Source organism: Harpia harpyja, chromosome 9 (genome assembly GCF_026419915.1).
Source record: "Harpia harpyja isolate bHarHar1 chromosome 9, bHarHar1 primary haplotype, whole genome shotgun sequence".
Lineage (NCBI taxonomy): Eukaryota > Metazoa > Chordata > Aves > Accipitriformes > Accipitridae > Harpia > Harpia harpyja.
This window is the reverse complement of record NC_068948.1, coordinates 46,783,092-46,809,248: the sequence shown is the minus strand read 5'-3', so window position 1 is coordinate 46,809,248 and position 26,157 is coordinate 46,783,092.

Here is a 26,157-nt window from a genome sequence, read left to right as displayed (position 1 = left end):
AGAGCCAATTATCTTTACTGCACCTCAGTAATTACTAACTGTAGTACACACCACAGTATTTCAGTGTAAGTTAGACTCCGTACTGCCAAACCAACAGGCACTAAATGCAGGCAGCAGAACTTGCAAAAGTAGATTGGCACTGAGAACAAAACCACCCAGCATAAAATGTGTTGCACTGTCCACGTGCCCGGGACGTGCAATCTCTCCTTGGATGTATTTTGACCTGCAGGAGTCAGGAATGCATCCCCTGACACAGGATTTTGCCAGCAAATGCAGCTTCTGCACATTTCAAAATTCCCGTACTAGATTTTTCTATTCACTTTTTTTCCCATTGGGAAAATAAAATGAAATATCTGGTGGTGGTGGTATCTACCACCCAGATCAAAGCTTTCCATTGGGTTCACGTGGGGATGCTTGTTTCTGGGCAGCTTGATGACCAGCATTTGTCTGTGAGCAGAGGTGTGAGTGTGGAGCTTTGCCCGAGAGCGAAAGGGGTGCTTGCTGCTCAGCCCAACAGTCACAGAGGACACTGCCTGAGCTGGACATGGCAGCAGCCTGGGGCTGAACATAAATGCTGGAGAGCTTTCAGTGCTAAAAAAACTACCCAGGATTTTACTTTTTCACCCCTATCTGGAATGGAGAGCCAAAAGCTGGGGTTACTGTGGAAAGGAGATGTTGCATCCACCCACAGTGGGAGCACGCCATCCCCCATCGCCCTGGCCGTGTCCGACCCCAGCACCACCTTAGCCCTCCTCCATGGACAGTTTGTCCAGGGCGCTCATCCTTTCCTTGTAATCCCCACATTGTGCTCATGGATGTTAGTACTACAACAAACACAGGCTATTTACGGAACGTTTTCAACTACTTTCCTTGGAAGTATTCTTTATTCTCAGGCAGCTGTTGTGCTCCTGGCCCGGGTCTGGAGGTCACAGGCTGGCCATAGGTGATGTTTTGTGGTTCTCTGAAAGAGTTATCCGGTCCTTATTCCCACACAGTGGGAAATAGCCCAGTTGAAGCACAGCTTGTGTCCCAGATGTTTCGCAGTAGTCCATCTTCTGAAGGGTCTCTTCGAAGTTGACCTATCAGTTTCTCCTTGCTTCTGTATCTTCGTGAGCACCCTGGGGAGTGGGGCCTTCTCCTTCCAATATCAGGTCAGTGCAATCCAGCTCTGCATTTGCAGTGGAGCTATGACACTGTGCATGAGAACAAGTCCTGGAAGAACTAGCTTGGCCCAGCCTGGGCTGCTGCAAGGCACATCCAGGATGGCCCTTGAGATCCTTCTCCCTGGAATCAGTGTCACCCAAAGGACTTGGCTCTGCGACTAGTGTCTATGGCAGGTTTGTGAACCAGCTAAAGCTGAGCAGGCTGCCAGAAGGTGCTTGGTAAGGCTAACTTTCCAGAAGGCGTATGGGTCCTGATGTTGCTGCAAACACCCCTGGGGAGTCATACCCCATGCCAAGGGCCTGGTGTCTCTGTCTGCTTGGTCCTGCCTCCATCCAGCCTCCTCAGACAATACTCCCAATACTGCTGGAGAACGGGTATGGCTGCAGGGCAGGTAAAACAGCAGGGTACCCTGTTTGCACCATATCCTGCATATGCCAGAATTGTTCTCAGGGCTAAGGAGAGCTCTGCTCAGGCTTGACCTTGCTGTTCTAGCCCCGGGCTGATTGGTATGCTGCAAGCTGAGCAGATAAATGAGTGGCTTAAATGCAGCACCACGCGAGGAATATATTAGAGAGAGTCGCCATGGAACAGTCTCCCCATAACTGGGCACAACAGAGTGCACAGACCTCACCCCTGCCTGCTGCATAGAGAGTCCTGAAAACCTTCCTGAATTTGGGGAGACTGTTTGCTGAACAGAGCCCCTGAATTGCAAAGGGAAAGCCCGTGAGTCCTCTCTGCCAGACAGAGGTGCCCTTTGCAGCACACCTGGGGCACCAGGATCATGTCAGATGTTGGCTCCAGCACTCTGGAAAGCCATGACCTGCCATGTGAGTGCTCTCCACAAACCACACACGAGAACGGTCTCTCTGGCTGGGTGTTGTGTTGCGATGAGCTGGGCAGTCCTTCATACATCGCTCCTGCTGAGGAGCCTTAGGCGGTCAGAGCTGGCCATGCCTGCCCTGTGTGCACACAGTCAGTGCAATCCCCAGTCCTGGGGGTGGAAAGAGCTCAGCCTGGACTTTAGACGTGGGAGCAGGAGAGTGGCCATTCATTCTATAGGTCCATGCTCTGCTTAGCCTCAAGCCGAGTGGGGCCATCTGCAGCCCCACTGACCAGACCATCCACCGCGGAGGTAGCGGTCGAGTGCTGCCTGCACAGACGACTGAGAAGCTGGGCATGCTGGTGGAGAAGGAGCAGTGGCTGCCAGGGAGGCAGAGGAGGGAGCTGCCTGCAGAGGAGAGCTCTGCGTGTTGCTGGGTGCAGCTGACCGGGCTTTGTGTGTGCAGGAGAGCATGGAGGGCTAAAGGATGAGGTACAGTGACCCGGCAGGTACTTGGGACCTGGCTTGTGGGGACATGTAGTTTCGGGTCAAGGGGCAGCACAGAGCTGTGGCAGGGGTGCGTAGGTATGTGCATTTCAGCTCCTGCAGAAGAAAACTGGAGGGGTTGAGGGTTAGAGCTGTGTGTGAGGGAGGGACTCTGGACCAAAGGCAGGGAGGGAGCCATGGGGTGAGGTTGGAGGGCAGGGGGAGAAGGGGCCCCATGCTGCAGCTGTGGCCAAGGGAGGCAGGAGAGCTTTATTTTGAGGGTCTGTAGGCTGGGCTGAGTGACCACCTAGCCACCCAGCTCTGCTCCTGGCAGGGAGGCATGACAAAATGATGCAAGCTCTCTTCCAAAGGGTGTTGAACAGCACGAGGGTGCCAACATGTGCTGCTGGGTGGGCCAAGGGTCAAAGCCAGGGCCTTTTGGAGAAGTGGGGCTGCAATGACAGGGCAAGGCCTGTGCTGTGCCCCAGCAGTGCCGGGTGCATGGGACCTGCTTTCCACATGTGGCTTGCACCAGTTGTTTTTATTAAGGAACCAGATATTCATCCGCTTCCTTTACGCATTCCCCATTTGCAGTCTAAGCAGGCTTCACCCAGCTCAGCCACCTGTGATGTCCCGCAGATCAATGGTGTCCCTCAGAGGAACTGGGAAGCGCTGCTGGGATCTTGAGCCACAGGTTCTGTGGGTCCCAGGAGCGCAAGTCCCAACTGGGATGCTCACCACGGGGAGTTGAGCTGTGGAGCCATGGTCCAGGGGATGACTCCTGCAGTCCAGAGGAGCAGGGCTGGGGTGGTTGGTGTGAAATGCATTGTTCTTCCTAGGAGGAAAATGCAAAGTTGAGTTGACTGAGGCCCTGCAGAAGTGTGCCAGTTTTCCCACTCACGGCAGCTGCTCCGGTCCACATCTGCTTCACTTGTCCTAACCTCTACTCTTGAAGTTGAGGAAGGTCCTCACGTGGGCCATTGCCTCTCATGCACGCAGACGACAGCTGGCAGAGGTGTTGTGGGCCCTTGCCCTCCTCTCATTAACCACTTCCTATTCCTGCTTCTTATGAGCTGGTCTGTCTTCTCACCCAGAAATTGTGCTGAGTAGGTTTGTGTTCCCTTTTGCAGGGGAGAGGATATGCATAATTGATTGGTGTGACAAGCCGCTACCAACTTACAGCGGCAGGTTACCCTGCTGCGGTGCAAGTGGCTGTAATGAGACAAAATAATGAGCTATTGTAAGGCCACCCCAGCCTGAACTGCGGCATGGTGACAGATTACTGCTCAGATCTGCCTTGCACATGCGTGGCAGCGTGTCCTGTGGGCACGGCAATGGTGCACCGCGCGCATTAATGAAGCGGCGACGCGGCAGAGGAATTGACCCCCGAAAACACAGCACCGAGGGGAAACATGGGTGTTTGTGCTTTGAAGCTGAGGAGCACTCATTACGGCTGGGGTCTGACCCCACCGCCTCACCTCCCCTCCTCGGGGATCACCTGCCTCTACTTGCTGCTTGCAGCGATGCTGCTCCAGGTGCTGTCACTCCAGCCCCTGCTAGAGAGGAGGAGCAATTAAAATAAAAATACACCAAGCACAAGAGAGGGACTGGAAGTAAAACACAGCTGATGCCAGCAGCACAGGTAGTTTCTAATTAGCAAGGTGCTGGCTCCAGCTTGTGATTTCATCTGGGGAAAATGAACACTCCCGCTGCAGCTCTGCTCAGTTACTGGAACAGACCAGAAGATGTAGCTCTCTGGCACCTTTTCTGACTCCAGATGTCTCTGAAGCCCTCCCTCCTATTGCTGCAGTGCTCCATGATCAGAGGGAAGGCATCGCAGGCTAAAGAGACAAAAATAGGCTGGGATCATGAACCTGGCAAAAGTTTCTAGGCGAGTTTTACTCTAGTTTGAGAGGAGATCTAGGGCTGAGCAGTAAGCGGTTTCTCTTCCTATCAGAGGGGATTTAAACTGATTGCATCAAGTTCTCCCATTAGCCACCAATGTGATTAATGTCTCCTGTATTGTTATAAAGTGATTCTATGTTGTAGATCTTTCTGAATGCCTCCTGAATTTATTATTTCCTTGTCCCAGTTGCTATTGGTGACGGCCTTGGTAAAATCCCTAGCAACATATAGAATGCAACATACATGGAAATTAGTTGAATACTTATCAGTATTATAGTCATAAAAGGACCTATTTATTAAATATATGGCTAAAGTGACACCTTAACAGCCAGGGGTACTAAATGACATGGGTAACATTCATTTGTATGTTGGTACATCGGTATGATAGTGCTCTAGCTACAGTGAACTTTATTACCAACATCAAATTAAGATATATTGTGGATAACATCATTAGGGCTGGTTGGACTGAACTGAATTTAAATAATGTCTTTAAGATGCAGATTTTTCCGTGGCTTCAAAACACTCCCTAGCTAATCTCCCGTGGCCCAGAAGTGCTAGCCAGTGAGCACAAGTCTTCACTCAGAGAGGTGCCCTGATTTAATGATGTCCTTCTGCTGAGATGAGCTACAGTTCCTGAGCAAGACCTGGAAGATAACGCTGCACTGAATAAAGATTCCTGAGGTGCAAGATCAGTGTCTTTGCTGAGATGAATGGAGATCTCACTGTTTAACTTATCACAGGGAAGGCAACAAGATCATGGGAAGAACATTTCTGATTCAGGGAGCTCTTTAATGTGACAGCCAGAGAGAAACATTTGGACTGGAAATAGGGAAGACATTTCTAGCAAGCAGAGGAGAGAACTGCTGGAAGCCATGGAAGGTTTTTCACCACTCAGGGACTCAAGTAGCACTCAGGTGTTTTTTTCTACAAGAACTACTGCAACTCAGCCATGAGTTACGGAGTTTGAGGCAGGAGTCACAGGGTGACATTCTCCAGCTGACCATCTGGGTGGTCAGACAAAATCCTCTTCAGTTTAAACTTCTAGATAGCTCATAGAAGAGGTGGTCAGCGGCTCATGACAGATGTGCTGCAGCCCTGTGAGATGCATGCCTGGACCCTGTTCTCCTCTGCCCTGTGGAGGAAGAAATCAGTATCTTCTTATAGGGTCTGGTAGGGGAAAGAATGGGAATGTCTTCAGGTAAACCTGGCATCCTGGCATCCTTGGAGCTGCTCCAGAACAGTCTTGATCCATGCACCATCCGGTATACTAGAAGGGATCTGTCTGGATGCCATCCCATGGAAAACTGGTTTTGGGGTGGCCATGCAGACATTTCTATCCACATAATGTATACAAAATATGACTGGAGGCTCAAGAAGGTCTGTCAAGTCCCACAGCGGCTACCGTTGATGAAAAGTAGCATAATAAATCATACAGTTTGCAGGCAATGGTTTAGAAATGTGGTGCTTCAGAACAAATGGGACACATCATCTCCCGGTGAATACACAGCATGGTGGAACTTGTCACCATGGGAAGGCAGCTAGGTACTTGGCAAGAGTCAGAGTGAGGCCTTTTCTGTAGGACTCGGGCCCCATCAGGAAGACTGGGAGGAAAGATGTGAGGAGAGTACTGAGGTGGGATGAACACTTCTGCCCCAGAGCTTGTGCTGGTCTCTGGTCATTAGACACTAAGAAAAGACCCAGTTTGGGAAGCAGACTGTTTTCACTTCTTCCTGCAGCCTCCAATGCTGCCGCAGCCATTGCCGGATGGATCCAGCCTCACCATTTGATCCCCATGCCAGGGCATGGACCAAATCTCAAAGTGCTGAGAACCTAACAACAAAACCATTCTTTCAACACAGAAATAGGGAAATACAATGAATGCTGGTCCTTCCCTGCACAGGCCTCTGAAGTGCCACTGATTTAGTTAAAACTTATGTGGGTGAGGAAAATCACTATTGTTTTCAAATGCTTCCCTGAATCAGGGCCATGAGAAGATGCTGTGATCCCTGCATCCACAGGCAACAGACTGCAGAACCCTGTTTCCCAGCCAGAAGGCACTGATGCTGTGCTAGCACTGCTCTTCCATGTGAAACCAAGAACAAGATTGCAGTTTGCATTTCCACAGACATATGCTTCCCCATGCAAGCCACCCACTGGTGAACACAGCTCTGCAGAGTCAATGCTCACTATGCACACACTGGAACAGCTCACTTCTTTAAGACTGATGGTATAAAGGAAAAAAGGGACAGAAAGATACAATCAATTTGGGCCTTAATCAGCTCAGACACCACAGTATCCAAGCTGGGGCCACAGGTAGATGTGCAGGTGGCATTGCAGTTACCCCATGTGGGTGGCTTTCTGTTAGCACTGTGCAATGGCACAGAAACAGGTGAAGGTCAACAACGACACTGCCTCCACTTGCCAGGATATGTCTTCATCCCAAACTGTAAAAAACTCCTGATAAAGCTGAGTTTTCATTCCCTTAATATTCACTTCTTCTTCCAATTGCTTTTCACTGTTAGTCTTGGCCAGGCCTCCTGAAACCTTGCAGAAATACCTTGGAGATCTGTAGGCTGAGGATGGGCCCAAGCTCAGACTATCCCAGCAACATTATACAAAGCTCAGAGACCCAGACAGCAACAAATTAAAACAAACAGACACCAAATATTTAAGATTTTTTTTTCTTTTCTGGAAAAGCTGCTTTTGACCTGGGTTTATACATAACCCTTCTCCATCCAGAGCCTGGGTCATGGCTTGGCACTGGTTGTGTGTCTATATGGGTTCAAGCTGATGCTTTTAGATCACTGAAATGGCACTGCTCATCTTAACCCTCTCCAGAGGAAAGGCACAGGATCAGAGCTTTCCTCTGGTTGACAGTTTTTAAAAGCAGTAAGGTCAGTTTGAAGCTACACACATTGCATGTAGGTAATATTACTTGGTATTTTTTGCAGCCAAAATCAGGGTTGTCAACTCACACAGCCTTACCACAGATCACCTCCCAGCTTCCAGATGCGCTTGAAGCAAGGTCAGATGTGCTTGTAAGAAACTCTTTAGCTTTGGGAAAGGGCCCACAGCCCATGCGTGCGAGTCCCAGCTCTTCCTCTGGCTTCTAACAAGTACCTGCAGTGAATGGGAAGGGGCTGGAGGTGGTGGTGACAGCTGCTCCTCACCTGTTTCGTAGCTACAATATTAGACACTGCTGAGACGAGTGCTGTGGATCCTACCACCTGCTTCTGTGGTACAGTCTTTTTCACTGCTTTGCCCAAGACTGCAAATTCATTGGAGTAGAGATGCTGCATGTTTGGGCATTGCTGTACTGGGAGGTTTTTCGGCTGGAACAAGCTCACCTTATTGCCCTTCCATGTGGGAGAGTTGGCAGCGAGATTGGGTTACCCACAGGAGTAGAGAATTCATAAAGAGAGAAAGCCAAATATTTTTAATCCTTTGAAAAACAAGCCTTGCCCTTTGGGGACAGTTTCAGTATTTCTGAAGGTCCTGCATCTCTTTCGAGGTAGGCGATTTTGCATTCTGCAGTTTGGGTGTCTGATAGCATCTCTCAAGCTTTTTGTTGAACTCCTGCTCCCAATCATTTTCTGCAGCCACAGGGGCACCAACCTCTCCAGCTCTGCGCCTCTTTGCTAGAGGGAGCTCTGTGAACCGAGTGTAGGATTGCTAATAGGACTCCTGAGGGCTTTCTACGGCAATACATGGGCCTGTTTAATCAGAGGTTTACCAGGAAATCATTTTGAAAAGACCTGTCACTTTCCATCTGTGTCTGACCGTAAAGCAGCAAGGCCTGGGCTGGGTCCCCGGCTGGCCCCACTTGCAGACATGGTGCGTGGTTAGTGATTGCTCATTTTGCTCCAGGGTGATTATTTGTGTTCCTTATGCCATACCTCATTGCATCTGCGAGCTGATCTCCTTCTATTTATTAGATGGCTATTTGCACTTTCCGTTAATGTGCGCTTATGATGCAAAAAGCATCCCTGCCCAAATTGCAGGCTTCCACTATCGCATTCATCAGCTGGTGCATGGCAGGGAAAAGGTACCTGCAGAATATGTGCATCGGCTGGTTTGCCTATCAATTTGCACTAAATTGCAAAGGCCCGGAAGCACACCTAGCAGTGCAAGTCTGGCAAGTCTTGTCCATGAGTAGCAGGAGAGCAAAAAGATGCAAACATCTGGTGTGGATACACATGGAGCAAATCAGAAAGCCTGTTGGGTCTTGCACTAAGTAGGTGATGGAAAACCAGATTGCTGTGATACAGGAGTGCTAAGTGAGGGTTGTTTTAGAAGAGATAACAGCTTGCACCACCCCCCCACCCCCCACCCCCCCCTCCGTTCTAATGCATTGCTTTTTCTTCCTCACTCTTCCAAAATAAGCATCTCCCAATCCAAGCCTATGCATTGCCTGCTCCCCCCCCCCAGTTTTTCCCATATCAGTATTTCAGTTGCATGAATTAAACAAGCTTGATTGTCCCACAGGAGGACACACATTGCTGACTTCGACTGATTTTACCCTTGTAAAGATGGTGAGGTCTTTGTCCAGCAATACATGGGCAGAGTGCTACAGACAACTCATCCATGGCAGTCCTCCACAATAGTAGCAGCTCTGGTGATGGAATTTGGGTAGTGTGATACACAGCTCTGGGAAGAATAGGTACTGGGATATTTACCTGTAGACACAACTGAGGTCATCCTACCCCATGCATGATGAGGGGCCATGAGAACTGGCGCTACCTGAGGCCACAGGCAGGAATAATTGGCTGCACTGGGCATAGGGAAGTCTGGAATCGGGCCCTTCCTGTTCCAGAGCCTTGTAATCATTCAGCCACAAATCTCTTGATGGCTTTCTGATTATATGAATATAAACGACATCCACAAAATCACGCTCATTAATGAACAAGATTTTAGAGAGGGGCCATTCAATGCACAGAGCAATTAACACAGCAGTTGATTAAGGCAGTTTGAGGGTAAGTTCTATGAAGAATTCAATATTGCTGTGTTGCTTCATATAGGTGCTTGGCAGAACACGCAAATGTGATCTGTTAGCAGCAGGCATGCAGGGTCCCCAGGGAGGCAGGCGCTGCCCCATCCCTGTGACTCCCCCAGTCCCCAGTGGCATTCAATTGTTGCTGTGCAAAGGGCCAAATATTGGGGTGATCCCGTGCTTGCAGTGGGTGCCTGCAGATTCACAGCACCTTATAACTTATCCCCCTGACCCACACATGCCAGGTATCCATGGGGTGCCGTGTGTGGGGAGGCAATTTCTGTTAGGCATGGAGTAGCCCATGGAAGTGGGGATGGGTAATGTCTTGTGCTCCCAGCCAGAAAACAGTGTAAAAACCGCTCACAGGCCAAGCCATGATACTGCTGAGATGCCCGGCCATCTACAAACTAGAAGGAAGCCTCTGCACACATACCATGTATTGGGGAAAGAGAAAGGGATGCAGCCCAAGCCAAGGAAGAGATGAAACCACTGACCTCCACGAGGCTGAATGTAGAGGCATGTACACTGCAAGACCTCACGACTCGCACATGCTCCAGCTGGTTTCACCCTGTATTAAAGCAGCCCAGCATGGGGGCAGCTGCTGGGAAAGGGAGGGCATCATCACTGCCCGGAGGTCAGGGTGGTACAAGAGGAGTGAAGGCTGTGACCAGGAAGATCCTTGATGCAAACTGCGACAGACGTCGCTAAGGGAACCTGAATCTGGGGGACTTTGGGACCCAGGAAATTCCTCCTGAGCCCATCTGCTAGAGCCAGGCTGCTCTGGTCCTGTGTCCCTAGCCCAGCCAGCAGCAAGGCTGGGCAGGTATCATCTCACACACTCTCTATACACAGACAGTCAACTGATCCCTTAGACCTGCAGCCTCTCTCTCCAGTTGCTGGTGCTCACACCTCTCATTCTACTCGCCAGCTAGTCTGGCCTGAATTTTGCTAGTCTGGCCTGAAGTTTTGCATCTGACACACATGCACACACAGAGTAGAGATCACACTCGCGCAGGTGCAGGGCTTGGCCAGGAAAATGTACTGATCAGCAGCTTGTTTGCAAGCAACCACTCCCTTTTGTCCCCTTCACTCTATTTTTCCACACTTGTTCCTCCCAGATTGACTTTGTTCCCTCCCTTTCTCCAAGTTTGTCCTTTCCCCTAAACATCCCATAAGTTTTTCACATTCGTCTAAGTGCTTTCAGCTATTTGATATTAATATTCTCTTTCCCATGAGATCCATGGTAACCTCGTTTCCCCTTTCTTATCAATTACAAAGTTCTGGTTGAACATGGGTAAGGTGATGTTTGAGGGGTTCCCTCAAAGGCCCATCAGCACATGACTCCAGATTTCTGACCTTTGATGTTGCAATTAGCTACTGAGCGTTAGGGCTTGTGTCTGCTTAATTTATTACTCTTCCCATCTCTCGTCTTTGCTGTTTGTCCTGATTTGGATCTTGCATCACTGTCTGTGTCTCCATGAGTGCTGCAGGGTACCAGGGCAATCTTCTGCCTCACACACCATCTCAGCAACACTGTCACATCTTTGGCAATGTGACAAGGACAAGGATGCCCTGCATGGGTGGCATGAGCCTGTTCCAGTGACTACAGCCGTGGTACAGTACTGGCCCTTGCTGGGCAAGGCGGACACAGCAGATCCATGGGCCTCAGTTTCTTCTTCCACAGGATGAAGGTGGCATTCAGCCCCTGCCCTCTGTTGAGTGCTTTGGGTCCCGCAGAGGCAATGTGCTCTCACAAGCTCTAAGCTTTACTGCTACTATGATTGTTAGGAAGTAGGAGAGGTGACTCATTCTCCTAGGAAAATACTGCTTTCATTCAGAGCCTGGAGCATTTCCCAAAAGTAGTTAACTAGGAGAAACTGCTAATTAAAAGACCTGGTGCCTACAGAAGTGTTTGGCAGAGATGGGTGTCATCTTGCCAGTTCTGAGGCACTAAGATATAATACTTGAGCTCTCAGCTCCCATCAAAGCCCGGCCGGTGCTGCTGTCCGGTCTGCCCCAGCAAGGTTTCAGCTGCAGGAGAGCTGGCTGGCCCCAGCAGTGCAGGCAGTGAGCAGTGTGGACAGCATCGGCAGGATTTTGGTCTCCCCCTGCACTGTCTGTGAAGAGGTTGATGCCTGGCTGTTGAGTCCAGTGCACCCGTGCAAGCTGCAAGATTTGTCTTGGTGCAGATTTGCCACCTGACTTGAGACTCTGAGGTCACACCATGATAGCTCATGTTCCTGGTGGGCTGATCAGCCATCCTTCATCCCCAGCCTGTACCTGGGGTTTTGTTTCCAAACTTCTGAGCAGAACCAGGAAGAACGTAGTCACGCAGAAAAACATCTTCCTCAAAATAGACATGGTCTGCCTGAGCAGCAGCTGCAATCAGTTCAGGAGGATAGGAAAAGTGAAGCCCTAACTTGTGCCCTGGCCAAGGGGTGCGTGTCAGTGACCACGTCTGCTATGGTCCTTCTAAACCAGGCTGTTTGCAGGACATGGCATGGCAGTCAGGGCCTGGATCAGCTGTGAAACTACTCTATGAAACTATTCTATCTACTAGAGAGCTCTCCTCCACATAGAGTGCTTACCTGCTACTTCCTAGGCTTTCAGACCCGTTTCTAGTTTTACAGCAACATTTTTCAAAAGGGGTTTAGTATCTTCCATCTACCTGAATGGGAGAGTCATATGTCACTTCTGCAGTACGAAGAGATACATTTTTCATATTTATGGTTATAGCAAGCCCTGTCTTCTGCCCTGCGTGGGTTTGGCACTGATGGACTCAGCAGCCTACACGCTAGCTTCAAGCACAGCTTGTCTTTACACCACAGTGTTTTCCCCAGGAGCAAATTGGTTGGCTCTGACCCAAGGAACCTGAAGGAACCAATGTTTTCTCTCCGAAATGGCATTGCAACCTCAGGTACTCTCCAGGAAAGCAGAGCTGATGTGTGGCAAAGACTCTGTGGACATGAGAGAGGTTTCACAAGAATCTCACTCATGCAGTTACTATTCTGTGGGAAGGTCCCATAGGTGCCTGGCTGAGCTCAGCTGGTCAGTGACTATACAGCCAGGGGAGAGGGAGGGAGGACCCAAACCCAAGGCATGGGAGTCTTTGGGATCACACAGCATTACATTATGTTGCTCTGTCCTGAGCAGTAGGAGTTGCTTTTAGCAATGGATAAAGTGTTAATTTGCATTGTCTTTAGTGTGAATACAGGTGGGCTAATTTTCACTGACTTGCTAACCATCAATAACTAAAGCTCTAGAACAACTGGGGGATGGAGTTGGTTTTCTTCTGTTTGTTTTTTATTTGTTTGTTTGTTTGTTTGTTTTACACCAAGTGATTTTACAACTTGTCAAGTGAGAATGCTAGTGAGGTGGAGAAATGCTGGTGTTGGAAGGGTGGGCATGAGTGGCAGTGGAGGGGATCTGCAAATATCCCAAAGCAGCTGGTAATGCTGGTAATGACCGTAAGCACAGAGGTACTTGAAATATATTTGTATTACACTTGCTACTTGCTACATGCTAGCCCACTGCAGAGAGGTGATTTCCATCCAGGGTATCATGCCACCAGCACTTTGTGTGCAATTACCTGTCCATGCCTGGAATCAGTTTTGGGATCTTGGCAGGAGGGAGTGGCTCTGGGGAGCCAAAGGGTGGGTGTGCTGGGTGGCAGCTGCAGCAGGTGGGTGTGGAGCTGTGGTCCACACACATATCAGTCATAGTTTGGGCAGAGTGGAGCAATTTGCCATATGCTGCCAGTTCTGATCCAAAGGTATGCCCCAGTTATCAGCAGTCTGGGAAATGGCTGCCAAGCCTCAGTGACCGATGCTGAAACCTGTGATTAAAGTTTAAAAAAATCGCTGCAAGAAGTCAATCCTGAGTCTAGGATTCAGTCTGCATGTAATCCAAATGTTTGTCGTCTGTGGGACTGGAGGGTGGCTGCAGGGAGACATATGCGCAGCAGCCCTTCCAGGGCTGGGAGGTCTTTGTGGACCTGGTGGTCCATGATGTCTCCCTGCAGTTCTCACAGAGGGGCTATGGGACTGCTTTGCATTAGAGATTGAATTTACCCAGCTGGACCCATTCCGATAATCGCCTGAGAAGGACTTTAGCCTTCTTCTGATGGCGTCACTTTGGAGTCAACGGCTTTGTCATGAGCTGTGTAACCCCTGGCAGAGAGAGAGAGAGTGGGTCTGAAGGACGAGAACTGCATCAGGATGTTGGGCCTCCACAGGAGGTACCTGTAGAGACAGCTCCTGGAGAACCTTGAAGGTTGCAGCTTCAGGTCCCTTGTGGTATCTATGCCCAGATAGCAATGCAGGGAGTATTTAGTTGGATAATAGCCTGCCTGTGTCAGTCTCCCTCCCCGTAGTGTGGCTCTGTTACAATATTCATGTTTTTCCCTGGCTGTGCATGGCTGTCAGATGTGATGAGAATTATTCCTCTGTACTAGGTTCAGAAGCATTGTGTTATGTTAGCAACCATCTCTGGGATAGTGTGAATGCCTTGGGGATGCAGAAAATACTGATCAGGTAGAGGAGGGGGCTGCTGTGATGTCTGAAGGGAGCTGCACCCTGCTCACCTTTGCTGTGCTGCAGCTGAAAAAAGCCCCTGTCTTCCGTGGCTCCTGACCTTGTCCTCGGCAGGCTGTTTCATACACTGTTGTGTGAAATCTCCATCTTCGAAAGCTTGCGTTCTCCCTCAGCTCTTTCCCAAGGCCCTGCCAGGGCATGCTAGTTGTTCTGCGTGCTCAGGGAGGAGCTGGCAAGCCGCAATCACTGCTGTGGGCTTGGCCGCAGGACTCCGCTGGAGGAGTGTGTCCCATGGCCGGGACAGAGCGGGTGATCCAGGGAGCTGAACCAGGAACCTGCGCAAATGCTCCCCCAGACACAGCCCACTCACCCACCCTGGGGAGGAAACCTCAGTGGTGCCTGAGCACGGGATGGACAGCCTCTCCCTCCACAGCAAAAAGAGGACTGAGGACAGTCCTCACTGTGCTGGCATTCTGGGGGCCACCTGCCTTCCTGGAGATGCTTCTCCAGCAGCCGGTCCCAGGGTCAGCCAGCGATGCTGTGGCTGGGACACACCTGCACTGTGCGCTCCAGGTTCCTCTGCTTGTTGTCTGACTCGAAATCTCTCTTTTCTTTCCTGGGGGCATTTCCACATCACACGGGACACTACAAGGAGGTGTCTGTGGAAGGCCCTGCCTGGACAGTTAAATGCATTTGTTCCCCAGATTGCAAATGCTGCTGCATCCCAGCACTCCCAGATCAGGCACTGGGAAGAGAAAACAAGGTGGCCACAGCCAGGGAGAGGAGCGTATGGGAACACAAGCGCCGGCTGCTCTGGCAGAGGAGGCACCAGACACGTGTGTGTGTGTGTGGCACTCTGGGTGAGGCAGTTTTGCAGAGCTGTGTTTAGGCCCTCTCCAGAGCCCAGAGCAAAGCTCTGCCACAATCCAGGCCAAACCCTGACACCTTACAGGATTTCATCATCTCTATCCCTGCTGCTGTGCTATTCCTGACTGCGTTGGCAGAGCTTGCCACCTTCTGACTGAGCTGGATCAGCCTGGAAGACTTTGGCAGTTAATCACAGCTCAGGGATAAGCCAGCCCCACAAAAGAAGCCATCAGTCCTGGTTTGGATGGGTTGCACTGGTGGAGTCACAGCACCATGTTCCATCTGGCAGCTTCAGCAAAGTGGGATGGAGAGAGTGTAGAAGGCAGGGAGGAAGAAGGAGAAAGAGGAGAGAGGAATGTTCCAAAGACAAGGAGTCTCCCCGAGGCATTAAGGTGGAGGGGACCAGCTTGAGAGTGGAGAGAAGAAAATTTCTCCCAGAAGAAACTCCCAGGAGAAATGACACTGGGAAATGGCAGGAGTATGACTCCTAGCAAGAGGGGGTGAGCATCTGGACTGAACCGAGAGAAGCACACATGGGACTTGGCAGAATTTATTCCCTTTGCAGATTTTTGGAATAACCTCGTAACTGAAGTCCCAGATAAGTCTTGCTCCATCGATATTTTCTTTGCTTAACGTTTTTGCCTGCCCAGAGTTGAGGGATGCTGTGTGCCTGCTGAGGCAGTGAATCCAAACAGGGAACCTGGACCACACGACAGGCTCTGGGGGTCCTTGGCAGGGAAGTGTTCCATGCCCAGCTGATTAACCCCCATGGAGCTGCTTTGGGCAAGGGCTGAGCTGCAGAAAGAGGCTCCCTCTGGCAGACAGTAGCCTGATCGTCTTCTCTGCGGACCAAAGAAGTGTGAGGAGGAAAGCCTTTTTTCTGGGATGTGGGAGTGTAGTATTTTGGGTGGCGTCTTCAGGGATCCTGACTCCCTAAAACAGTCCAGAAATATAATTAGGATAGTTTGAATTGGACCTTGATATCTAGACTACTCTGAGCTGAGGCTTTTATACTAGCAGAGCTAACGCACCACTCCACATCAGCTGTATGCATATACCTCTCTCCTGTTCTTTATCTCTTCCCTATCCTCCTTCCCTCTCGCATACACCTTCTGAAGCACTGCTCAATTCTTAGGAAGATCACCTGGATCTCTGGATCTAGCCTGAGCTTCGTACATCATGGACAGAGGGGGTCAGCTCTCTACTCTGTAAGAGACCGCAGTGAATTTCTGCTTCCAGGAGCAGAAATCAGCCTTGTCCCCCATCACTTGGTTCTTTCTTTCCTGAAGGTGGAGAGAGTGGTATGGTGGCTCCTCATCTGGAGAAGGAGCAGGAACACTTTGTGTCTAGCTTGCTGCCCAGAGGGACAACGTGGGATAGGATCTTCCTCAGAGGCAAGCAAGAGGTTATCCTCTCCAGGGCATCGCCCTGCTCGGGTGGTGGCAGGGCTGAGCTCCAGACACACCGGCACCAAGAGATAGGAATTAGTTACTTCTTTTGTGCTGTTACAGCCATCTATGCTTGGCATTAATGACTTGCCAATGTGCTCCAGTCATTAAGGTAATAACTCTTGTCACTGGAAGCCAGAGTGTGGCAATGTCAGAGCAGCTTTTTCGGACTCAGCAGCCAGTGTAGCAGCACTCTGTTCCAGCTGCTTTATCTTACACTTTGCATGACTTAGAGCTCGAGTACCTTCAGGCAGGGCATAGGCACTTGCAGGATGTTCCCCCAGTCTGTACTATGGATGTGACTGTGCATAATGGCCAATAGCACTAGTTGTGCAATGCAAGCCCTCCCCTTCCCTCCCTGCAAGAGTCTGGAGGAGGGAGAAAACGGTGGCAGTAGGCAAGAAGAGGGAAGAGGACAGTGTGGCTGGAGGATGCTGAACACCTATGTTGCACTGGAAGCTGTCTGTGGCTGCTGTTAGGTGGTTCTGTCTTCTGCCAGCAAAGCCAGATGATGTTAAAGCCAAGTGAGAACCTGCTCTCCAGCCGCCGGAGCTCCAGCATTAGCAGCCATGTCCCAGTGGTGCAAGTCCCCGTCTCAGCAGGTGAGTCTGCTCTTAGCCTGCAAAGCGTGAGATGCAGCAGCAGGACTGCTGGGCAGCTCAGGCTGTGCTTTGGGATGTAGCTGTTCACCTTTAAATGAAGACATAGGTAATCAGACTTCAGAAGAGATTATTTGGGCCCTAGTCTCCTCTTATTCTCTCTGTGTACCACTGCAGATCTCACTGAAGTGACTCCAGTTTACACCCCATCAGGGATGGAAGAGTTAGCTCTTGCATTTTTAGCTGTAGTAAATTATTTTTAGAAACCACAGCATTCATCATGAAAGCCACTCTGTCTCCTCTTGCAAGGAAGGACTGAATAATGAATGAATACAGAGTTGGACTAATATCTACGGCTCAGCCATCCATGTGAGCAGACTGAGCAGACTGCATGTGTGCTGCTAATGGGCAAGCTTGCATGAGTCTGCATCCTGGGAGCACCAGCATGTTCAGGAGCCCTGTCTTGCTCCTTCTAGTCCAGCACAACTACAGCCTTTAATTGCTCTGACCCACCTCCTTTGGGTCATGCTTGGATCATGAGATGCATTTAAGCTCAAACATCAGTCTTTGGCCTTTGCTTGAACTGGGTTGTAGGAATGCTTTGCCTGGCCTTGTACCTAGCTGATGACTTCGGACCTGGTCCATCACCATGGACTTCTCTGGCAATTTGGACTGGTAGCCCTGGTTACCATCACTGCATGTGCTCTTCTTGTTTGGGTACTGTGGGACTGTGCTCTTGCTGGTGACAATCCTGCCCCATTGTCACCCTTGGCTCTTGGCTTGCCTACCCCTGAAAAGCAGCCCCACTTGATCTGCTCCCTGACAGCTCAGGATTCCTGTGGAGCCCTGAGATGAGATCCCTGGTCCTGGCCCTGAACCTGTGCCCCCACAGCTCCCCATGGCCCAAGGCTGAATTCCAAATCCTGCGAGACCCTGGGGCAGGTCACAGCCCTGCAAGACTCTGTGACATTCCCTGCAACCATAATGACCCCTGAACACTTCAGTGGGGTTTGGGGGAGGCTATGGGTATTTATTTGTCAGATGTGGCTAATCTTCCAGGCTGCCTACCTGGAAGGGCTATGTTTCAAATATTAGTTACTCAATGAAAATAATGGATGGATGACCCAGTGAGGCTGCTCAGGGCAATTAGACCCTCTTGATGTGCTTGGAGTCTGAGCAGTCTGCCTTTTTGAAGGACTGGAAGCTCTTGCTTTGGGAAGAAAACTTTGAAAAACACTTCCCTGTGCCCTGACTCCTTGTTGCAGCCAAGCTCCAGGTGCTTGGTACACAGACCTTGCAAAAGTGCTGCCTGTAAACTTTGGTCATGCCTGCTGTTTAGTACTGGTGACACAAGCCGTGTCATCCTTGCAGATGTTGCTGTTCAGCCAGGTTGAATTGTTTAATTCTTCAGGCCCATAGCTATTTCAGGTCATGTACTAATGGGCTTGAAATCAGTTATTGTGCAGGGAATGATAAATGACTGTACACTGCGGCTAATGAAGGGGATAGATTATTGGGTTATAAATCAATTAAGTGGTTCTGAGGAAGTTGCAAACCGCAAGAAGAAACCATGAAGGGAGAGAACAACATCCTATGTCTGGGGAAGAGTGGGAGCCGTCAGGTGCCATCAGCCATTACGTTATCCCTCGAGGGAAGCAGAACAACACTGCCGTGCCGTAACCCTCTTCGGTCTGACGGTGGTCTGAGGAGGGAACCCGGCGTGCTCCGTGGTTATCAGGGGGTTACCGGCAGCAGGCTGCCTCTTCCAGGAAATAAATCCTGCCCTACCTGTGCAATCTTAAAGTGGCAATGTGTCCTGCTTTTCCTCAGGTGGTCTGGATTTGTTTCGGAGTGTGGCCAGAACTGGCTGTGGTGACTGTCCACAGGGACTGCTCCTCCAGACACACATCTGCCAGATGTGTCCAGAAAGGGATGCATCTACCACAGTTCATATTTCCAGCAGATCAACAAGTGCCTCTTGACACTGCAGCATCAGGGTTTTTCACTGTTTGGGAGACTGCTCTCCCTTGGGAGAATATTAAAAGGGTTAATGGGCAACCTGTAAGCCATTGGCACAGCAACATCCAGTGATGGTGTGCTTGTACCAGCTCAGAGGGTAGGGATGGTTTGGGCACTTGTGACCAAGTCCCCTCTGAGTCCCTGTGTCAGAAGGACAGACCTTGCCTGAAGGACACCCATCATGTACAACAGGGGCTAGCTGGGAGCATGTCTCCTGAGTGTGTGGGATGAGGTTCATTACTGTCCCACCATGCCATGGTCTCAGTATGGCCAGGCCAGGAGAATCCTCAGAGAGAGAGAATCCTCAGAGACCTGGCACCTATGTTAGTCCTACCTGCCCACCCCTCCAACAAATGGCCTGACAAAACCTCAGTTTCTGGGAGTTTTGCTATTCTCTGGGACTGTGTCAAAACTCAATATGATCCTTTACTGGAGAAGAGCAATCTCACGTATGAAAGTTTTGTTCCTGTTTTCTTTGCAATAGGCTCGAACTGCCTCCTGTGCACAGCGTAGAATGGGGAGGATGGTAGGAACAGAGGAAAACGTGCAGAAACGCAGTTCTTCATAAGTATGGGCAGAGTGATGGGGCTCAGCCTTGCACCTGGCTGTGATGACTGTGGGGACCAAAAGTAATGACGACATGTGCATTACTCAGGCTCCCTGTGTGCAGCATCTTCAGGATTATTACTGCCAGAGCCTGGCCATTTGCATGATTGCATGGGCAGGTTGAATAATCCACATCCCCCAACAGGGCTGGTACATGCAGCTTGTTTCCATCATAGGAAAGATTCTCCCTACAGCATCTGCAGAGTCCAAGGCTCTCAAGCAGACATGCAGAACATGAAGTGTGCAACCCCTACTCTTCTTTCTGAGATGTTTTTCAATCCAATGTTCTTTAGGACAGGGCTTGAAAAGTTCCCAGTTTGGGAAGAGTGAATGATGACAAGAAACTGCTGTTATCTGGGAGCTGCGTGGCTTCCATGCTTCTCATCGTCTTCTAACTTCTTGTTTTGTTCTGTACAAGCAAACCTTTAGAAAACCAGCAATGCAGCGTTTTCTAAATTCTAATGAGCTGTATTCTAATAGTTATCTAATGAGCTGTGGCAAACAGCAAAGAAGCCTGTGTTTGCTTTAATCTCTTTAACTACAGCCTATCCTAGAGGCAACGCATCTCAAAGGAGAAGTGGACTTGGGGCTGAACAGATACCCCAGAGAGTGGGGCTTGTCCTCTATGCCATTGGTGGTGTCTCTGTTGCAGGCCTGGGAGATGCCAGCACATGCATTAAACCACATGTGTGCCTGAGCCCTTGTTCAGCAGGAACCAACTTGCAAAGCCCTGCATCCTACTAACAGAGGAGACTGTGTCTTAATCAAGGTTTCGCTGCTCTCAAACAGTTTTTTTGCTGAAAACAGAACATCTTCAGGGAACAGAGGTGAACTGAGGAGCAGGGACACCAATATCTGTATTAGAGGTGCTCACCTAGGCTGGATGCTTGGACCTGTCACTGCAATGACATCTTTAACCCTCAGTCTCTTGGTCAAACTTAGAGCTGTTCATGGCTTTCCATCCCCCCTCTCCAGGGCAGAGCTAGGACAAAGATCTTCACAGGAAGACACCTATCTCTTTGACATAGGCAGTCAGGTCTCTGGCCAGATCCCAGCAGGGTAGGGACTTACCCAAAGTAGCTTCTGTGCCTTGTTTTGCACCTGAATGGCAGCTGCTGATGGTTTCATTGTGCTGTCTGAGGACCTCCCTTCATGTATAGCTACTGGTTTCCAGGTAGAGCTTTGGTCTGCAAAACCCAGCATACACCTTTTGGCTTCAGAGCAGCCTGAAAGGCCCATCCAGCAGGAGAGGGTGGTAATCATGAGAGTAAGCATCTGAACACATTTTGTCATGTTGGGTGGAAGGTTATTATAGGATTGATCGCTTTCTTTAATACACTGGGATATTAAAGAAGCCTCCAGAAGGGATGACCTGACCCTTTCTTTGCCAATGTTCACCCGCTTTACTAACAGTAAGAGCTCCACCTAATCGGCCTACGATTCTTCCAGGAGGCAATTTTCTTTTCATGATGAGGGTACATCCAGTAAGGCTACAAGAAATAAGGTGCTCAGCTTTCATACATTTGTACAGAGAGGCCCAGAAAAGGAGCTTCCACCTGCAAAATCATGTGGGGAAGCCTTTAAGAAATGTCTCCATCTTCAGTATTCAAGTGCTGAACTTCCTACCAGGGTGAGCGCTCAGGTGATAACTCTCTTTTGATCTATTGGATTTTGCAGTGACTTTGGTATGGTGATGAGACTGCAATATCCCATAATAGATGGCTGTTTCTAGCAAGAGCTCTGCTATAATTGTATTTATGAGCAGAATACTTATAGAGGCCTTCAGGGAGCTTCAAGTGTAAAAACATTCCTGTAACAACATATAGACAGCCAACAGCCAAGCAATTAATTTCTTGACTACAAGTGGTGTTTAGGGCTCTGTACTGGTATACAACATCCATTAATGCTGCAGATACCCTGCTGAAGGGAATGAGGGAGCTGCTGGCTGGACGCTCAGTCTTTCCCCTGTGCTTTGTGTACTTAAAATTGTTTTTAAATAAAGTTCACTGAAGCTTAAGGAGACCACTAAAGTTCTGGTGTATTCTGGGGGAAAACACAGCTTTTCGTCTGTGGCAGTTTGTATAGTAATAACCCTCCCTCCCAACAGAAGAGGCAGGTACAGATCCCTGAGGACCAGGCACCAAAATGGAAAATGAGGTCAGTTTTCTAAGCCTGCTTGTGATTCTGACTTGTTGAGTATCCTCACCTCTGTATTTCTCTCTGAAGGCCCAGATGATGCCATCATTAACGAGGTCTGGTCATGGCTCCACACCTGATGAAGTCAAACAAAAATTAGTTCCCTTGACAGGAATCTCAGTGCCTGTGTGTGTTGCTACTTTGGCTGAAATTAACTTAATAATGGGATATCTCACACAATTCAAACCTACCAGAGTGGCATTAATCAGCCTTGTTCTACAGGGGAAGAAATTATGTTGCAGTTAAAGATCACTTATTTACAGTTTCTGATTAGTAGGGTAAGAGGAAAGGAGATTGTTTTCATCATTTTATGAAACAAAACAACCGGATATGCAAATAATTATAAAGTTTCAAATTAAAAAATTGTTGAGAAAAGTTTCCATTCAGCAGACAAACTGCCACAGAAAATTGCTGAAGCCAAGGACTTAGCAAGTGTGAGAGGCGTTCAACATGTGTATAGTTAGTAGGATTACAAATAATTTTTGCGGTTATAATACGGATGGTTCCAGTATTACAAAGAAAAAAAGCATTAAGAATTGAGTTGTATCCTTCAAGCACCTTGTAAGGTGTTCAGGCTCCTTTGTACAGAGATTCTCCAGTACTCCAAAGCTGCAAAGCCCGTCCCAGAGCAGATGTGTAAAGACAGCTGAGCCTATATTGCTCAGTTTAGGTATTAAACACAGGTATCAGGACTTCGTTGTGCCCTTCTGGTTTCTCATATACCCCTGACTGTGTCAAAGCAGGCACTGCAACAGCTGGTGAAGGAAGGCAGAGAAGTAGAAAGTGCTGTCTTAGGGCTTGGACTTCCATAGAGGAAGAGAATTAAAGGTATCTGGCTCCCAGGTAAAAGCCTGTACTATACACAAGGCTTTTCTCAGAAGGAGCAGCTCTACTTTGAGACACTGTCTCTTTAATAATCACCAGTTTCTAGGCTTCAGCTGGCCACCTGCAGCAATCAGGAAGAATTTTCCCCCAGAACCCATGTTTTTCTTATATAGGGGGAGGGTGTTTTTCCTAATCTCCTCTAATGCATAAAGATAACTGCAGCTGGAGGTGCAATGCTTAGTGGAGTCATTCTGTTAACTGAAGCAGTACTACCTTGAAGCTCTTAAAGCCCTACTAGAGAGGTATGTGTGTGTTTGTGTTTATAACTGAGCCTGGCTTGAAGTGTGCTGCTAGAAACACTGTATTTACACAGAATGTAATTTGCAAACCCATATTGTGTTTTTCTTGTGTAATAAGGAGAAGACATTAAACATTTTCAGGGATTCTGGGATAATTCGCAAATGAAACTTGAGGAGAGAACAGTTACTGCTGGTTCTTGTGCTTCCTTTGGACTTCTGGTTCCTCTTTTGCAGGGCTTGGGATGAACCCAAGCTCCTCTTCAGCAGGTGACATCCTATGGTGCACTAGCTCCCATCTGTATCTACAGACCCCTAGGACCCGTGAGTGGTGCCTAAGCACAGCAAACATGAAACTGGCTGTGTTAACTAAGTTGGAAGGCATGGTTATAAAAGGCTGAAAGCCAAAAAGGTTGAAAGCTGCTCAGTCCAGGTACTTCTGCTCTCTAAAACAGCAGGCTATGCCCCCTGCCCGGGGAAGCCCAGGCACTGCAAGAGGGAAGGCTGGAGGGAGGAGTGCCCATGCGGAGCACTGCAGGGGAAGGATTTGTTCTCCTGGCGGATGGAGGAAGGAAGAAGCAGTGCGTGGAAGGGACCAGTGGGCAGTCCTGAAATGTCAGCTGGCCTTTGACATTTCACTGAGCTTTGTGGCATTTTGAGAGTGGGGGTGGCAGTATGGCATGGAGTGGAGAGACATTAATAATAGCAGTGATGTCTAAAGGTCAAGGCTGGCTAAGGATGCTGGTGGGATAGGATGGGACAGGGGGTGCCTTCCGTAACCTAGGACAATAGCTTCCAGCCTTGCAAAGTAAATGCTATAAATTGAATTTTTTTTTTTTTTTAAATAATAGGGCATCTTGAAAAGTTTCACTGAGCCCACAGCAAACATGAGCAGCAGATACTTGTGCTGAGCAGGAGTTGCCAAGAGACCAGCAGTACTTGGGTCGAGCTCAGGTGGTTGCTAGGGCCAGTGGAGGACTGGGCAGATAAAAGCTGATCAGCTGCAGCTCAGGTGGGGCTTTGGCAGCCAAAGCCAATGAATGAGGCATTACTAAGGCTAAGAGGAAGCTTGACTGAACAGGGAACTCATGGCTGAACTCCAGCATTAAAAGGATGTGCAAGTGGGGAAGGTGATGTTGTAGGCATTGAGAAGACAGAAACAGGCTCTTTACTGAGGTGTGTGGTGCGAAAATAAGAGACGGGTTAAAGTCTGAAATAAGGGAGGTTCTGACTGGATATAAAGTTCAACAAGGCCAAGTGTAAGGTCCTGCACATGGGTTGGGGCAATCCCAAGCACAAATACAGGCTGGGTGATGAGTGGATTGAGAGCAGCCCTGTGGAGAAGGACTTGGGGGTATTGGTTGATGAGAAGCTCAACATGACCTGGCAATGTGTGCTTGCAGCCAGAAAGCCAACCGTATCCTGGGCTGCATCAAAAGAAGCATGACCAGCAGGTTGAGGGAGGTGATTCTGCCCCTCTACTCCACTCTGGTGAGACCCCCTTGCAGTACAGTGTTCAGCTCTGGGGCCCCCAACATAAGAAGGACATGGTCCTGGTGGAACAGGTCCAGAGGAGGGCCACGAAGATGATCAGAGGGCTGGAGCACCTCTCCTGTGAGGACAGGCTGAGAGAGTTGGGGTTGTTCAGCCTGGAGAAGAGAAGACTCCGGGGAGACCTTAGAGCAGCCTTCCAATACTTAAAGAGGGCTTCCAAGAAAGCTGGAGAGGGACTTTTTACAAGGGCATGTAGTGATAGGACCAGGGGTAATGGCTTTGAGCTGAAAGAGGGTAGATTTAGGTTATATGTAAGGAAGAAATTCTTCATTATGAGGGTGGTGAGACACTGGAAGAGGTTGCCCAGAGAGGTTGTGTGTGCCCCATCCCTGGAAGTGTTCAAGGCCAGGTTGGATGGGGCTTTGAGCAACCTGGTCTAGTGGAAAGTGTCCCAGCCCATGGCAGGGGGGTTGGAAGTAGATTATCTTTAAGGTCCCTTCCAACCCAAACCATTCTATGATTCTATGATTCTGGAAAAGAAGTCGTCTGTGTAAAGACAGTGAAGTGTTGGAATAGGGCCCTGAGCAGATGATGGGATGTCCTCCTTTGGAGGTTTTCAAGACCCAGCTGGACAAAGACCTGAACAGCCTGGTCTGATACAGGATCCGAGTCTGGAGATGGACTAGAGGACTCCTGATGTCCCTTCCTGATGTCCCCTGAGTCATTCTGTGATGCAGCTCATGTTAATCAGTGCAGTCAGGGTTTTAGCTGAAAGTCCCTAATAAAAGTTTTAAATGTGACTCCTAATGTGGGGCTTCTCTGTGCCCCTCCTTTGAAGCAGCTGGCATTGGCCTATGTCAGAGATGCATGCATCTCTGCCCTGGCATTCCCATGCTGGGGAGGGTGATGTCCTGTGCAAGGCTCTGACCCTGGTCTGCTTTTGCTGTTGCATACTGATACAGCTGAAGAAAGTGCAGGTTGCGGAGGTCACTGGATCTGCAGTTTCACCTCCCTTCCTTGCCAAAGCAACCTTCCCAGCACTAGCAGAGCATTGCCAATACTTTGGAAAAGCTTTGTCTACTTGTGACTTTCTCAGATGGCCCCTTGAAAATGATGGAGACGTCCTCGTTGTCCTTCTCTTGGGTACTGGCTCAGCAGTTGACTTGAAACATGACTTTATCCAGAGTAAAATGACCACCATTCACTCTCAAAGCTGGTGATTTTTGGCACACCTCTGTCAGTGCTATTGTGCCAGGCTGTCTGCAGATACAATAAAATGCCCACACCCTGCTAGCTCATCCACAGAGGATTTCTACCTAACCAGCATACTGTTGTTGTTTTGTGTGTGCTGGAAGTTTATAGTACAGCCCAGCTGCTGTGAACTTGACTACACCAAGGTCTTTTCTTGGGATGCTGGTTCAGGGGAGTCTGGGCAGACACTGCTTGACCAGGATACCAGTGGTACATCCCCATACGTTTGCTACTGAGACATGCTGTCTCCTATCATCAGCCTCCAGCTGCCCCGTGGGGAAGGTGTTACACACGTGAGCACTCATGCACATCTACAGGATGCTGCAGAGACTGTTGCCTCACTAGAGAGACCCTGCAGGGACTTGCTAGTCCAGGGGCCTTAATGAAGGTGCTCATTCAGCTGCTCCTACCTGCTCCTCAGGAGGCTGCTGGGAAGGTGCAGAGCTGCCTACCACTGGAAACTGCTACTAATTGGACCTTATTAAAAATTTACTTCTGTTTTACAATAAAGCTGGAGCATTTATCTTCCCCCAGCAAAGCCATTAATTAACAACACAAATGGGGTACGCTGCCAGGAGAACAGCAAAGCTCTGACTGTCAATATGGTGACCTCACTGCAGCCCTTCCCGCCAGCTCTGCAGGGAAAAGCAGCCTCCCAC